General features: G+C 44.0%; 1 protein-coding gene and 1 pseudogene across 2 annotated transcripts in view; one reads left to right on the plus strand and one right to left on the minus strand.

Moving 5' to 3' along the window:
* The window catches only part of Rpl29 (ribosomal protein L29), an 893,235-nt gene that overhangs the window by 18,119 nt on the left and 857,512 nt on the right, over positions 1-17,604 (plus strand). The gene's annotated exons all lie outside the window — the stretch shown is intronic.
* On the minus strand, positions 14,754-14,872 carry LOC120094400 (5S ribosomal RNA; annotated as a pseudogene).

Here is a 17,604-nt window from a genome sequence, read left to right on the forward strand (position 1 = left end):
CTGCTCTTTGATGTCAGTTCAAAAGATTTACCTCAGGCTCTCAGCTTTCGGGGCCAGCAATTAATGGACTGAGATACCTCTCAACCCCAGATAGTATATCAGTAAGGCAATAAGAACAATTTTACCTGGATTGGGAGCTATTGTTCCATTCAGTGTGGTTCAGCTTACCAACGAGTAAAGTCATTGCTGTATGGAATTCCCGAGAGGAGCAGCAGTTTGACTCGCCATTTTGAAGGACTCATTCAGTTGGACTCATGACTTCCGGGCCTATGGTCAGACAGGACATCACATCAGAAGCATATGCAGAGAGGTTCATTCAAGAGACAGCCAGAATGACACACAGAAGAGGAACTGTTATCCCGCAATCCCCTGGGGATCTGGGCTTAGCTGGTTGAGGCCTTCTACTCAGGATCTCACAAGGGGGATTGGGTGGAGCATACCCTTTTCTAGACACTGGACTGAGGAAGAATCCACTTCTGAGCTAGGTTATTGGAAAATTTCATTTCCTTTTACTATGACTGAAGGTACCAACCAATAGCTCTTAGCAACAGAAGTCCTTATGTCCCTGGGCCTGTCCACTGTCCCCATCACATGGCCCTCTTCACAGGCAGATCACAGAGTATTTCTGAGGCTAGGAGGATCTTCCCAAGAACAATTTTTTGGGATGGGGGTTGGTTTTGGAAATATGGTCTTACACAGCCCAGGCTGGCCTTAAACTAATTATGTAGCTGAAAAGGGCAATGAAGTCATTGTCCTTCAGGTACCTTCCAAATGCTAGAATCACAGGCACAGGATTATGTAATGTGCAATCTAGGATGAAATCTTGCTCTGTTTTGAAGATAAGTTATTGCCTTGTAGCCCAGGCTGGGTTTAAACTTGCTATGTGATCCCAGTTGACTTTCGATTCATAACGCTTCTGCCTCTGACTGGCGGGAGGACGGGCCTGTGCCTCCATACCTGGCTAAGGTAGGGCCTTTACATGGATCAGAGTGATGATGGCAGTGTCTTATCTCCTTCGCCATGTGCATAACAGAATCAGCAACAAAGCATCACGTTCACCCTGTTCTGTGGTTTACAGCAAGTCGTAGGCCCCATTCACTCTCAGAGGAAGAGGATTACACCAGAGTGAAGGTTGCTGAAGATCAATTAAGCCTCCGGCAATCTCATCGCTGCTAAGTGGCAGGTCAGGGATCAGAGCCATGTGGACCGTGTCTCCCCACAGACCCAGTTGTCCTTCCTCCCCCCATCTGCTTCTGTTGCCACGCGATTGTCCAGGCCTTCGAATCTCAAGTCAAGAATTGTAGGCAGCTTTCGTTGGCTCTCAAGGTCACACTTAAGAGCTTTTGAAGATCAAGGCCCATCAGTTCTCTAGAACAAACCCATTAAAGTGGGGTTCGTTTGTCTGGTTTTGTCTGTCTTTGCTTATTTGTTTGAGACAGGATCTCATATAGCTTATGCTGGCTTCAAGCTCAACCTCACTTCTGACCTTCTTTCCCTCACCTCCTGAGGGCTGGGATTGCAGGTGTGTACCACCTCCCAAAGTGCCTGGTTGGCCAACACTCCACCAACCAAATTGAATTTTCAGTCCAGGGGAAGGTATAAAACAAGCCCTGTTTGTCTTGGAGTGTAGCTGATGTGGAAACCAGTCTTGTTAAGAGGATCTAGGTGGTTTAGGATAATAAAACAGTGAGCAGGGCCATGGATCAAACCTTAGCAGATGTTTCATACGCGCCCAATGATGTGCTACCAGCAGCTGAGTTCTGTTTTGTTTTTTTTTTTTCCCCAAGGACAGCTCTGGCAAGCATTCAGAAACATTTAACGAATATGCAGAGAAGACTTAATGCCACACTCTCCCATTTAAATCAGTTCAGAAAATATTCGTGTCTGCATAGAGTTTGAATTCCTTTCCCAGTGGAATCCAGTAAAGATAGAGCAGACCCGAAGCCTCTATAAAGAAAATCACCAATGCCTGCACCAGACACCTTCTGTCACAGTGGCAAATCATCTTTTTTATTTCTGGAGAGACAGACTGTTACTAATTCCCTCACAACAACCTTTTGCCACGTGTCTGTGGGCTGCATCCGTGCCTGATGGCTTAGCCCTCCTCTGTTCTAATTTCCCACACAGTCATACAGGGGAGATTTGATGCAGTGAGAAGACTCCACAGAGAGTGTTGTCTACTGTTTATTAGTGTATGATAATAAAAAAAAAAAACCTGCAGAAACATAAAGTGTATGCTACTCCCGAGTCTGAGACAGACTGTGAGTTCATTCAAGCTCATAAAAGAAAGGCACAAAAGGACAATGGCCATCTACTCTGGGCTTGATGAAGAACGGAGCTGGCTGAGCTCGCTTTAATAGATGTAGGAAGGTGCTGTTTTTTAAAAATCACGATTAAGTTAGGCAGCCCCCAGTACCATTTTTAATATGCCAGCGCATTATACAGTATCGCATCAATCACACAAGGATGATGTCGAGGTAAGGGAACAACACAGGTGAAAACATGGGATTTAGCAGAACTGAGTTGATTAACTCTTGTAGAAGCCGACATCAAGAACACGTGTAAAGATCAAGCCCATAGAGCACGATCGTGTATATGAGAGAAGACGAGATGTTTACCTTTTGCTACCAAAACTTGAAAAATACACACAATTCTAGAAGTGTATTATTTTTCGAGTTGGGGAAAATATTTCACCAGACTAAACCGAAGTAGCAAATGGAGAGAGGTAATGTTCAGTTTTATGAAACTAAACACTCGAGTTCTACAAAAGGACAATTGGGGCGGGTTTGTAGGAAGGTGACGTCCAGCTGTCCCTTTATGTCACAGCTCCACAGTGGGAAAATGCAGTTGTCTTTGTCTTCTGAGCTTACTGGAGTTAGGACAGAGCTGGACTGTCGAGACCTGGGAAGCCGAGGTGGTAGAGGAGGGAGGCAGGAGAGGTGTGGATGTGGGCAATTTGCAGCCTATGTTGTTAGATGAAGGAGAATCATGGAGAGCTTATAAAGAGAGAAGCTAACATGGTATTTCCCTTCTGAAGAGCTGTCAGGAGAGGTAACAGGCTCATGGCCACAGACCTCCATGATGAAGCCTTGAGTGGTACAACCTCAGATGAGTTAGGATACTTACCTATAGACAGCTCAACGGGGTAAGAAGGAGACAGAGCCTCCAGGATAGCAGGAGAAATACAGCATCATGGCCCTAGGCAGCAGCCATGAAAACCCTTGAAGGGAGGCTTGGTGCCTCAGTTCCCTTCAGATCCAAAGGATGAAGGAAGTTCCTCTGCCTTATAAGCAGGTATGTGGCCCAGCCTGTGTCAGGAGCGGTGGAGGCCGGCACTAGGTGGGACCATAAACTAATCCTGCAAAGCAGGGAAGGGCTAATAAATTCTGTGTCTAAAGACGTGTGGCCTGGTTTCTGAGAGAGAAAAAGTGTTAGAGATAAGGGGTCCATAACCTACCACATATGACAAAGCAGCAGGTAAAGAATTGGTAGGGAAGAATCCCCCGCCTCCCTCTATCCCTCTTCCCCAGCTGGATACTGGGAAGACTTGTGGAAGACGGGGAAAAAATATACATGCTTGACCCATCGGGACACCATCTGCTTTAAAAGAAAACTAAATTGGAGCCATATCAGTCAAGTCTGTAACAAAACAAGGCCTCTGGAGGAAGGAGATTCCAGGCTTTGCTCAGCAAGGCGACATGAGAAGGCATTCTGAAGTTCTCGTGGGATCATCCCCCATCTGCTGTCAGATAGAAACTGCTGCCCTTAGTCACATCCTCCTGTGGCCCAGGGTGAGGGAGGACAGGAGGGAGGAGTCGCAGAGCTGAAGCAACAGAACTGGAAACAAAGTAGCGAAGTGGAGGAGACTCACATAAATGGCAACAAAATGCTCTCTAATCCACAACCCCCCCTTCCCCATAGAAGACATTATTTCTAGAAAAGTCAAAGGAAAACCCAGCACGTGCAATCTCCTTCCAATTCAAAAAACTTGAATGGATAGAAACTCCTAGATGGGCCAGGTGGGGTTCAAATTAAGCTGACAGGGTTTGAGTTAAGGCTGTCCTCAGGGCGATGAGTAAAAGTGACACTGTGGCTCAGTTAGACCACTTTTAAAAAGTAGAGAGGATTCCACTCACATCACAAAGCTTTTAGTTGAAACCAAATTTCAATTGCACAAAGGCTTCCTGGATAATTCCCGTCTGCCTTCCCTGTCAGAGTCGCTCTTCTGCTGATATTATCTCGGCTTCCTTGTTAGGGCAACAACTCACTTTTACCAAACCTCACCCCATTTTTTTCCAATCTCATTTTAGGCCTCCATTTTTTTTTTTCCTGTCTAACACTGCAAGGATGTTGGCTCAGTTGTCAGGGAAATAAACTATTTCACTCTGAATAAGAAGTCATTAGACCAAGCCCCAGGAATACAGTCTGTTGGTGGAAAAGAATCCCAGCATGCACTTGTGGCTTGCAAACTCTTCAAAGTCCTCACGTGTCACAAGTCAGTTGTGACAGGCGCAGGTTTGATTCCGGACTACTGCTGACCTTTCAGAGGAGCACAGCTGTGAGAACAAGCCCCTGGACCCAGGCAGCCAGAGTTGACCTCCAGTTTCATGGAGATCATGGAAGATGTGGAACGATATGATACGTCAGTTTCATCACCTATAAAGTAAAAACCACGTTATCAGCTCGCTTAGAGAGTTGTCCTGGGGAACTAAAATGAGTTTAAAATCTCTGGACTTAGCCAGCCATGATGGCATGCACCGTTGCTTCAAGAGTTAGAAGCAGGCAGATCTCTTGAGTTTGAGGTCAACCTAGTCTACAGAGCAAGTTCCAGGACAGCCAAGGGATACACAGAAAAACCCAAATCCTGTCTAGAAAAACAAAGACAGACATCTCTAGACTCTGGTGACCTGCCATCCCAATCACTATGCAGTGGTGCCTCATCCACCACGCTCCCTGTGGACGCAGCCTCATGGCCAGTCTGTCTTTACTTTACCCTCCATGTAACAGCCAGAAAGACTGAGTCACTGGAAAACACAAGTCCTCACAAAGGCCCTAGCCACCCTTCATGGCCTAGTCTCCCTCTGCTTCTCTGTCACGTGATTCATCTCTTCCCTCAGTCCGTACCAGCTCTCTTTCGGGGCTTTGCTCTGACTGTTACCACTTGTCCAGAATGTTCTTCCTTCAGCTTTCTGCATGGCTGACTTCATTGGCCTTCCAGGACTTTTAGACAACTCTACTGAGATACAGTTTACACATCATAAAGTTCACCTGTTTTTAAATACACACTGTCTAATGCCCCAATAACCCACCATGACCAAGGTGATATATAAAAGACAGTGTTTAGTTTGGGTTACAGTTTCAGCGTCACATGGTGACACAATGAAGGAACAGTTGAGAGCTCACATCTTGACCCATAAGTAGGAGGGAGAGGGAGAGGGAGAGGGAGAGGGAGGGGGAGGGGGAGGAACACACTGGGAATCTCAGGGGGATTCTGGAACCTCAAAGCCTATCCCCAGAGACACACCTCCTCCAACAAGGCCACACCTCCTAGTTTTTCCCGAACAGTTCCACCAACGGGGACCAAGCATTCAAATATATGAGCCTGTGGGGCCATTCTCATTCAAACCATCACATCCACACTAATGGTTGTCAGTATATTCACAGAGTTGTATGACTATTAGCATATTCAATTTTAGACCATTTTCACAGCCTCAAAAAGTAGCCCTGTAGCCATGCACAATGCACCTTAACTGTCACTCTCAGTCTCTCTCCCATGCCTCGAAGGCTTAATATGTTTCAAGGGCTAATGTTATACTGCATTTAGGGACTCTTCATTTCTTTTAATCATGGAATAATAGTCCACAGAGCTCATGTCTGTTATACTTCGCTTGTCTATCACTTGGTATGTATTAGCAGTCCCAGCCTGGGGTGCTTGTGATTATGACCTGTCCTGCTTTATACATTTTACATAAAGGGCCTTTCATTAGTCCTGAGAATATGTATAGGCATAGAGACACAGGACCATAGGGTAATTCTATGTTTTGTTTTCTTTTTTTTAATCAAGAGAGGGTCTCACTATGTAGCTCTGACTGCCCTGGAACTCACTATGCAGACCAGGCTGGCCTCGAACTCACCGTGTGGGAGATTGCCTCTGCCTCCCAAGTGCTGGTATCAAAGGTGTGGGGCACTATGCCCAAATCTCTTTTCTTTCCTTCTTTCTATTTTTATTGTTGTAGTTTTGGGGCCGAGGCCAGAGTCATGTCCCTGTGGCCCCTACTCTGCCACTGAGCTACATCCCAAGCCACCTCTTGTGTTTTGGTTTAGTTTGGTTTGGTTTTTGAGAAACAGTTTCTCTGTGTAGCCCTGGCTGTCTTAGAGTTAGCCTTGTCAACCAGACTGGCCTGGAACTCACAGAGATTCACCTGCCTCTGATTCCCGAATGCTAGGTGTGATGTGCCACCAATGCAAGCTCTTTTGTGGATTTAGTTTGACCAATAAACCCTCTCCTCCCCAACTTGCTTTTTGGTCATGGTGTTTCAAAGTAAGTCCCCCACTGACCTAATGACTGTCACAGGCCCGAGATCTCAAAAGCTCCACCAACCACAGTTCTCCCAGCCTGGGGACTAAGACGTAATCAGTGGCACTTTGTAGAAATTGACCATCCAAACTCTATTAATATGGAGATATTTCTCCGTTGACTTCCGTTTTCTTTACAGTCTTTGGTTAATGTTTTGGTAGTTAGCTATGTGCAAGCCTTGCATTTCTACAGTTGACCTTACTCCTAGGAATTTCTTCCATGTTTTGCCTAATAATCAATGGAATTAATTTCTTCATTTTTGAAATATTAATTATTATAACATGGAAATGCAAATGTTTTGTTGATGTTGTTTTGGATTTTTTTTCCTATTTTATCCTGAAAATTCCCTGAATTACTAGTTCTAGTCAGTTTTTAGTGGACTTCTTAGAATTTTCCATGTACACAATATATCACCTACATATGTTTTCTTAATTTTAATTTTTATTTTATTTACTTTTCTCTTTTGGATATTTGAGACAGGGTCTTGCAAAGTGGCCCAGGCTGGCCTTGAACTCATGACTGAGTCCTCCTGCCTCAGTTTCCTGAGTGCTGGGATTACAAGCATCAACCATCATAATGGGCTTAATTTCTTATTCTGGATGCTTTGTATTTCTTTCCTTTGTTTACTTGTCCTGACTAGAACCTCTATTCCATGTTCAATAAAAATAATGGCACTGGGCACCTAGGCTAGGGTTTCTTTTGCTGCAACAAAGCATCACTACCAAAACGCCAGTCGAGGAGGAAAGGGTTTACTTAGCACTCACTACTCATTATCGAAGGAAATCAGGACAGGAACTCAAATGAGCTGGATCCCAGAGCTGATGCAGACAGCACGATGGGGCGCTGCTCACTGACTTGCTCCCCGTGGCCTGCTCAGCCTGCTTCCTTCTAGAACCCAGGACCGCCAGCCCAGGGATGGCCCCACCCAGTGTGCTGGGCCTTCCCCATCGATCACCAATTAAGAAAATGCCCTATAGGCTTGCCTCCCACTGGATCTTAGAGGCATTTCTCTTTGGGGTTCCCTCCTCTCAGAGGACTTTTTCTTGTGTCAAGTTGACAAACAAACAAACAAACAAACCAAACTAAACAAAACAAAACCAAAAACAAACTATCCAGCACACTACCCCTGATCTATGCCTGATTGACTTAGTCAGTGTTCTAGTGCTGTGAAGAGACACCATGACCAAGACAACTCTTAGAACAGAAAGCATTTGATTGAAGGCCTGTTTACCATTATAGGTGATTAATCCATTAACCCATTACAATGGCAGAAGGTAGACAGGCGTAGCCTGATAGCAGTAGCTGAGAACTTCATCCCAACGTGAGGGCAGGGGAGAGAGAGAGAGAGACAGAGAGAGAGAGAGACAGAGACACAGAGAGAGAGAGACAGAGAGAGAGAGACAGAGAGAGAGACAGAGAGAAGGACAGAGAGAGACAGAGACAGAGAGAGACACACAGAGAGAGACAGAGAGAGAGACAGAGACAGAGAGAGACACACAGAGAGAGACAGAGAGACAGATATATATATATATATATATATATATATATATATATATATATATATATATATATATATATATATATATAGAGAGAGAGAGAGAGAGAGAGATACAGGTCCTGGCATGGACTTTTGAAGCTTCAAAGTCCAGTCCCAGTGACACTCGGCCTCCAACGCCTCGGAGTCCTTCTCGGTTTCTGTCCCTAGTGACTAAGCATTCAGATCTATGAGCCCGGGGGACTGTTTTCATTCAGACCGCCACAGTGATCTTTAGAGGGAGCCATTTGTTCCTCCATCATTAAGTACATTGTAAGTTTTAGAAGATGACCTTTATGGGGTTCAGGAAGCTCTTTTACACTTCAGTGTTTTATTACAAATGAAACACTGCCTTATTCTAACTGCAATCCTTCTCTGTTGGCCCACTATGGGACACATGGTTCAATGACAGAAACTGCTGCCCCACACAGCTGGGAATATTTCCTGATAGGCCAATTAATATACTTATTTTTCCTGTGTCCCTTTGCTAAAAATATAGGCTTCCTGGGCCTCTTTTTCCCCCCTGTTTTATTTTGTTGCTGTTTTTGACTAGTGCACGCCAAATATGTAAACTAACACCTAGCACACAGTAGAAGCTTAAGGAATATTTGTTCAATGACTATATTAATGTAAAGTGCTTAGAAGAGTGTTTTCTGGTTCGGACTGCTATCTAACTCTGCCCCCACCCCCCAATGTTGAGAGAGCAGTTCTTTTTTTTTTTTTTTTTTTTTTGGTTCTTTTTTTCGGAGCTGGGGACCGAACCCAGGGCCTTGCGCTTCCTAGGCAAGCGCTCTACCACTGAGCTAAATCCCCAGCCCCGAGAGAACAGTTCTAACAAAGTGCAGAAGCCCATGGGTCCTTGCCAACTATGTTCCTGCAGGCCCCGGTGCTTTTGTTGTTGTTACGCCATTAGAAGCTTCCAGTCATTATATACAAGACAAGCAAATTCCCTGTTTATTCCTTGGCTGGCTTGAGAGGTCAGAAACGCGAGTGGTGCGAGATTTAGAAATCATGTCTCCCTTTCAACAGCCCGACGATAAGTCCCTGCTCTGGTAACCCATGCATTCACACCGAGACTGTCTCGTTCTTCCCCTCCTACAGGTTGTCCCTTCAATCAATTAGCTGTGGATGCCTAAGGTTAAAACATCAAAAGCGAGAACAAACCTTTCTTTCTTTCTTTTTTTTTTTTTTATTTACACATATTAGCAGTTCTGACTGGCCATGGCTGCATGGTTCTACACGTCTCTCCTGGGGCTGTGCTTGCAGCTGTAGTCATTTGGTGGCTTGACTGGAGCTGGATAATCGAAGGAGCACTGCCTATCATAACCCTTAATGGTGTAGTCCTGAATGCCCTTGTAGTAATTGCATGAAAATGGCCCCATAGGCCCATGGGGAGGTGTGACCTTGTTGGATGAAGTGTGTTGCTGGGGGGGGGGGTAGGCTTTGAGATTTCAGAAGCTCAAGCAAAGACTCTCTCTCTCTCTCTCTCTCTCTCTCTCTCTCTCTCTCTCTCTCTCTGCTGCCTGCAGATCCAGTGCACACCACCTTGCTTCCCACCATGATGATAATGGATTAAACCTCTGAAACTGTAAGCCGGACCCAGTGAAATGTTGTCTTTTATAAGAGTTGCTGTGATCATGGTGTCTCCTCACGGCAGTGGAAACCCTGACAGAGACAGCCTCCATCCTGTTGTTGTGGAATCCTGGAAGCTGAAAGACTAGAGGGATCCATTGTGTGGAGTCTTTGGCGTTGCTCTGTGTACTTTCTGAACTGAGTCCAGGGAAGTGCGTTATTGCAACACTGATTTTGTACGTGATCACTGTATGCGATGCTTTGTTAGCGTGTTCTAGTAAACAAAAGGCACTCCTTTTTTGAACATCTGTGTTTACACAAGGTAATATTTGTTCTTTTGATGATTGGGTGACTACTGTCAGTGGTCTCTTTTCTGGATCAGGTGTTTCCAAGTTCTTGGAATTGAAGAAGTGTGCACAAATAGCAAAGTGGCAAAGTGGATGTACGGGCCAGACACACTGCAAGAAGACAGACACACTGTGAGAAGATGGCCCCCTCTGAGTGACATTCACTCAAAAGCTCCTGGTCACCTCCTGGAGTTTCTCTCTCTGGGTCCAAGAAAGGTTGGTTCATAGGGGAAAGGTGTGGGGTGTTTTGTTTTGATTGACAGCCTTAGGTCATGCAAGCCTTTGCTCACATGTACTTTGTGAATGCCTTTTCCATGAGGCATTAATTTTTCTCATATGCATGCCCAGCCATTCAAATGCCTGAGGTATTAGTAGGAGGTTCCTCTAAAAGTTCACAAAGAAGATAAGTTTCCTTACAGTGTAAGAAACCAAGACCAGTCCAGACTGGATCCCCAACTTCCCCCTCGTCCCCAAATATGTTCCAGGATGTGTTTGACCTTGGAAAGAGACCTCCAGAGCTTACTAGGGAGTTTTATGTCAGTAAATTCTCATATGATCATAGCTGGATGCATACAGTTCACAACCACAGCGCTATGCATTCATATAGTTTGTGTTTCAACCAATTTCTTCTTTACAGTGAGACAGGCTCTAACAAAGTTCCTCAGAGGGTGGGGGCTTAAGTTTCCCATCCTCTTGCCTCAGCCTGCAGAGCTACTGGTATTCCAGACCTATTCCATCAATCCCGGCCGACATACATGAGTTTTGATGTGCCTGTGTGCTAGAGATCAGACTTAAGCTTTTCAAAGCTATTTACCTGTGAATAGGCTTTGCCTATCCTCACCCCCAAAGTCTGTTGTTAAACAGGCCAATTCGTATGTATGGGATGCTACTGGGTGTTCGGTTTGGTTATTTTAGATAGGGGAATTCTGGTAGAGATGCCTAGGGAATGGCCCAATGTGCATCTGAATTTTACTTCTGAGCTGGAAATATATTTAAGGCAGGAGACGAGACAAGGTCTCCTAGGTAACTAGCATTGGTAGACAGAGGAGGATATCTGAGGGTGTCCTGGAAAGCCACACACACATATGAATCATACACGAGCCAAGAGAATTCTGTGAGAGTCATACCTTTAATTCACCCCTCTTCCTGAAGAGATGGAGTTGCCTACCGGCCTGCTAAATGGAACTGAAGGCAGATGGGCGTTGGCAAAGAGCAAAGCAGGGTGACTGTGTAACAACTCAACAGAGTGGGGCAAACACGATGTGTGAGGAGTGTCTTAGGAATCCCAAGAGGACAAAGTTAGAAGTTAGGAGGACCAAAGGCTGGCCTGCCTGTCACTTAAAGAAGTAAGTTTGGGATAGCCCTCCCCTCCCCTCCAGTTGTTCAGGATCCGCATGAAGACATATGTGCAGGGAGGCCTAGGTCCAGCCTGTGTATGTATGCTCTTTGGTTGGTGGTTCAGTCTCTGAGAGTCCCATGGTTCAAGGTTAGTTGACTCTGTTGCTCTTCCTGTACTTGGGATATGTTGTAGCCTTGTCTGGTCTCACAGACACTTGATGTGCCAGTGTAGGGGGGATTCCCAGGGAGGATCCCACCTGCTCAGAGAAGGGGAGAGGAGAGGGGAAAAGGATTGTGGGAGGGAGTGACCGAGAGAGGTGCAGTGAACAGAATGTAAAGTGAATAGGTTTAAAACAAAAGAGTAGGTTTGGGCAGTAGAGCTCAGAAGTCAGAATAGTAAGAAACAGTGAAGAAGGAGAAAGGACAGAGTGAGGAAGAGGGGAGAGAAAGGAGGAAGAAGTAATGCCCGTGGGAAGAAGTTAACGGGTATAATGGTATTCACCCACAGATGCCCGTCTATGGTGGTGTCTGCGAAGGCCACAGCTCCATGGCTTTGAACAAGTTTCTTTCCATTAGTACATTATTAAATGTACTAATTTCCATTAGTACATTATTAAATGTTCCCGATAGTGTCTTTGGTATCCTACACACTCGAATACGGGAATTCTCAGAATAAGATGTCATTATTTTTAGCATCACGGAGCTATCATGAATCGCCACATGTTTGTACAACGGGAAAGCAAGTCTGAACGTGAAATAGACTTTAAAAATCTCATTAGTACTAAAGCCACAGAGGCGAATTAAATGCAGATTAGAGGAGAGCCAGGGGTGTGAGGTCTGGTGTCCTTACTCTTTGCTGTTATTTGCTGCCCTAATTACCACTAATATTGTTTAGCAGAGAGCGCGGTGGCTTAAGGAAGCAGGTGACTGCATTTCTAACTGGCAGTGATGTAAACGCTCACTCCTGGGAGGTGTTACTGCTTTTGACTCCCAGGAACCAGCTGCCGCTATGAAAACAGTTAATTGGATTTTTCCACTTCCCTCAGAAAACGCTTCTCAGTGTGTTCTCTTTTTGCACTGGGAAATGCTACCCTCAAAGATCTCATTTTAGCATCCAGCTATTCAAGGCTTTGAGAAGAGCCTGGTATTCTGACTACTAAGTTTCCACCCATGTGCCATTTTGATGAGACTACATAAAATGACTGGTGAATGATTTTTTGTATAACACAGAAAGGCACATACTTTTTTTTTAAAGTGGGTAGAAGGCTGGAGGGGTGGCTCAGTGGCTGGTGAGGTGGCTCAGTGGAAGTGGCAAAGGTGCTTGCTGACAAACCTAGCAATCAGAGTTAGATCCCCGGAACCCACACGACAGGGGAGAAAAACCAATTCATTCAAGTTGTTTATTATCTACAGATATGTGCATGCATGTGTGTACATGCACACCACACACACACACACACACACACACACACACACCACACACACACACGCATGCACACACTCACATGTAATATATTTTTTGTTAAAATATTCTTTTGCAACAGGTTCTCATTGCATAGCCTTGGCTACCCTAAAACTCACAAGACAGACCAGGTTGGCTTCAAACTTACAGAGATCCACCAACCTCCGCCTCCTAAAGGCTGGAATTGAAAGTGTGCACTAACACATCATGAAATAAAAAAAAAAAAAAAAAAAAAAAAAAAAAAAAAAAAACTCTTAGTAGAGGGCTCACCTAGCATGTATGAGACCCAGCATGTATGAGATTCCCACTCTGTACAAGAACATAAATATACATTTTTTTAAAGTTCTTCAAAGGAAGTAAATGTTAAGGAAACTAGAGACCTTTATCAGACCATAAATAATAAGTTCTAGGAATCCAACTTTATGCTGTCCGATAGCATGAATGACACTTTAAACTTGGAATACAATAGAACTGAATTTTACATTGTACTTTATTTCCATTCAGTTAAATTAAAAAGAGATACTAAACAGAGATTGAAATATTTTAAGTGTATCTCAAAGAGCTCAAGTATATGAATCTCCCTTTTCTTTCTTTCTCATTATATTATTGTTACTGCTGTTGTTATTGTTATTATTATTATTATTATTATTATTATTATTATTATTATTAGAATTGGATAGTTTTATGTCAACTCGACACAGACTAAAGTCATTTGAAAGCCTCAAATAAAAAGATGCCTCCAGGGCTGGAGAAATGGCTCAGTGGTTAGGAGCACTGATTGCTCTTCCAGAGGTCCTGAGTTCAATTCTCAGCAACCACATGGTGGCTCACAACCATCTGTGATGGGATCTGATGCTCTCTTCTTGTGTGTCTGACAACAGCTACAGTGTACTCATATACATAAAATAAATAAATTTAAAAAAAAAATAAAATGATGCCCCCATAAGATAGTCCAGTACTCAAGCCTATGGGGCATTTTTCTTAATTAGTGATCAGTGCTGGAGAGGCCAGCCCATTGTGGGTGGTTCCATCCCTAGGCTGGTGGTCCTGGGTTCTATGAGACTGAACAAGTCATGAGGAGCAAGTCAGTAAGCAGCACCCTTCCATGGCCTCTGCGTCAGCTCCTGCCTCCAGGTTCCACCCTGTCTTACCTTCCTTTGGTGATGCACTGTGACACAGAGGCACAAACCAAATAAATCCTTTCCTTCCCAAGTTTCTTCGGTCATAGCATTTCTTCACAACAATAGTAACCCCAACAATACATTATTACTATTACTATAATAATTATTATTATTACTATAACTACTACTACTATCATTATTATCATTATTTAGGCAGGGTCAACTCTGGATTCCTGGAAGCCCTAAAATTCATCGTGTATCCCATGCTGGTCTCAAACTTGCAGCAATCCTCCTACCAAGTATTGGGATTACAGGCGTGAGTCACTGTACCCTGAGTACCCTCATCTTTTATTTTCCTTCTTTTTATTTTATTTTTTTTGTTCTTTTTTTCGGAGCTGGGGACTGAACCCAGGGCCATGTGCTTCCTAGGCAGGGGCTCTACCACTGAGCTAAATCCCCAACCCCTTTTATTTTCCTTCTTAAAAGGTATTTATTTTTTGAAAGTTATATATATAAATAGAAAGTGTTTACCATGATGCTTGGTATGCATGGAATAAAATAACTTGTCAAGCAACTTGTAAGACGTGGTCACCTTTAATTTGTGATTCAAAAGCACCTACACTCCCCTTTCTCAAAAAGGTCTCGGTATGCAGTGCAGTGTTGTTAACTGTGGTCCTCAGGCTGTGCTAGACAGCTCTAAGGTCATCGCTTTTGACCTGTATTTCTCCCATTCCAATCCTTTCCCTCTGGCAGTCACCATCCCACAGATTCTTGTTTTGTTTTGTTTTTGTTTTTTTTTTAAAGCCTACAGTGCCTGGTATTCCCAAGCGGTCTCCCACCCAAGTACTAACCAGGTCTGACCCTGCTTAGCTTCTGAGATCAAATGAGATGGGGAGCATTCAGGGTGGCATGGCTGTAGATCCCAAAGCTTCTAAGTGTAGTGGTTTGAATGTGAAATGGCCCCCTCCCCATAGACTCATGTTTGCACATCGGTCCCCAGCTATGTCCTGTTTAGGGAGGTTGTGGAGTTTTTAGGAGGTTGAACCTTGCTAAAGAAGTGGGTCACCAGGGACAAATCTTGAGGTTTGGTAGCTCAGTCCTACTTCCTGCCTGTGGACACTATGTGACCGTCCACCTCACCTTCCTCCTATCCCGCCATCTGTGCCTGGGAGGATGGATCCCTTCTTCAACTGTTGAGTCAAAATAGATGCTTCCCCCTTCTAGTGATTTCTTGTGATCGTAGCAACAAGAAAAATAAGTAATTTGCTTTATGCTTGTGGTTTTGGATTTTACATTAAAGTGAGCTAAGCCAGTTTTTCTTTGGGTGTGTGTGACTGTGACCGTGACCGTGACTGTGACTCTCTCTCTCTCTCTCTCTCTCTCTCTCTCTCTCTCTCTCTCTCTCTCTGTGTGTGTGTGTGTGTGTGTGTGTGTGTGTGTGTGTATACATGCTACTTTCCTGGGACAGCCAGAGGTTGACACTGATTGTCTTCTTCCTTAATCACTCTCCCATTATGCTTTGAGACAGTCTCTCACTGGACCTCAAGTTCACAGATTCAGCTACACTGAGTGGGCTTTAGGGATCCTCTTGCCTCTGCCTCCTGATCACCAAGTCCTGAGGTCACAGCGCATGCCCAAGCTTTTATGTGGCTGTTAACTACACTGGTTATTCTACAGCATTGCAAAAGCTGGGGTTTCATCTTTTTAAAGGCCGAGTAATATTCCATTTCCTTTGTTCGGTTATCTAACAATGGGCACTTCGGTTGCTTCCATACCTTAGCCATTATTAATAATACTTTGATGACCACAGCAGGGCAGATGTTTCTATCAGGCACTGATTTCATGACCTTTGGGATTGCTGGGTTGTATGGTTGATTGGTTTTTAAGGTTTTGAGGCCCCTCTGCATTGTTTTCCAAAGTAGCTGCACAGTTTGTCTGTCTTCCCACAGTCCCTCTTTTCATCCTGGGCCATGCTTGTTAGCTCTTGTGTAATGGCTACTCACCATTCTGATAACTGTGAGGGGGGCCAGAGGGGGATTCAATTCTATGTTCTAAATGCTGAAAGACAAAACCATCAACCGATAATACCATACCTAGGAATCTATTCTTCAAGAAAAAAAAAAAAGAAAGAAATCTATCCTTCAAAAATGAAGAGATAATACTTTCTTTTGATAAATGAAAGTGAAGGGGTTTCTCATAGGTGCTCTGCATGAGAAATGCTGAAGAAAACTCTTTACACTAAGAGAAAGCTAAACATAGCATGACAGCATTAAAATATTTAAATTTGCTGATAAATATATAGACAGAAACGAATATTATGTTACTATTATGTTGGCGGCTAAACTATAATTACTAAGAAAATCTAGAAGGCTGGATGACTATAGGTAATGATATCTAAATTCTGTTAAGGGTATAGAATACGTAGTTGTAAACCATGGCATTAATGCTATAGAATATGGAGAGGGACACAGCGCTCTTTCATTCAAGAGAAAATGTTCTAAGTTTAAAGTAGGCTATTGTGACCATTACATATTTTAGGTGAGCCTCCCATGACCACAGTGGAAATATCTGTGCTGATTACACAAGAGAGGACGAGAAATGGATCAAAATCAAGCAACACAGGAAAGCAGGGAAACACGAAAGTCAGCAAGAGATGGACAGAAGGAGAAACAAAACCAAACCCAAACCACTGGGAAAACAAAACAGTTACCAGAGTGGCAGTCCCTTCCCTGTCAACGCCAGCTTTAAATGTGAGGGAACTGAACCACCCAGTGGGAAGGGCACAGAGTGGATGGAAGGATTTGAAAAACCAAAACCAAATGAGAAAATCCAGCCATCTGCACCTGCAAGAGACTCGCTTGAGATCCTAGGACGTGCACAGCTGCAGAGGGATGAAATGTCCTCCCGCAAATGGAAGTCAAAAGAAAGCGGGAGAAGCCGTACTTAGAGAAGGATGACTCAGGCTAAAATGCTTGGCTCTAGAACAGTCGTTCTCAATCAGTGGGCTGTGACTCTATTGGCAAACTTCTATCTCCAAAAAGTGTTTACGTCGCAACTCATAACAGTAGCAAGCTTACACTAATGAAGTAGCAACGGAAATAATTTTATGGTGGGGGGAGGGGAGTCTCCATAACATGAGGAACTGTGTTAAAAGGCGGCAGCGTTAGGGAGGTCGTGAACCACTGATCTAGAAGTGGACAGTCGTTACATACCGATGCCTGGGTAAATTAAGAAGAGAAGGGTAGCAGCAGCACACACATATGCACTTGGTATGACAGCAGCTAGCACATAAAGTACCTGTTGCCAGACCGGAAAGAAGAAACTGGCAGTAATACGGTTAGACCATCAAGACAGAAAATCAATCTGAGAACACAATTACAGGGAGTTTGCCCGAAAGAAACACAAAATCAGAAAGTTTTGTGCAAGATGAAAGTCATAACAACTTCGTTTACAATAAAAAATTTCAATAATTCATGTGTACACCAGAGAAATGGTTGTGTAAATTGTGGTCTATTGTCTTGATTATCATGAAATTCTTTGAAATATTAGGCTGGAGAGATGGCTCAGTGGGTGAGGATTTGACAAGCTGAGTTCAGCTTTCTAGAACTCACATGAAAGCTGGGATGTAGCAGCGGACACTTCTGTAATCCCAG

Source organism: Rattus norvegicus, chromosome 8 (assembly GCF_036323735.1).
Source record: "Rattus norvegicus strain BN/NHsdMcwi chromosome 8, GRCr8, whole genome shotgun sequence".
Lineage (NCBI taxonomy): Eukaryota > Metazoa > Chordata > Mammalia > Rodentia > Muridae > Rattus > Rattus norvegicus.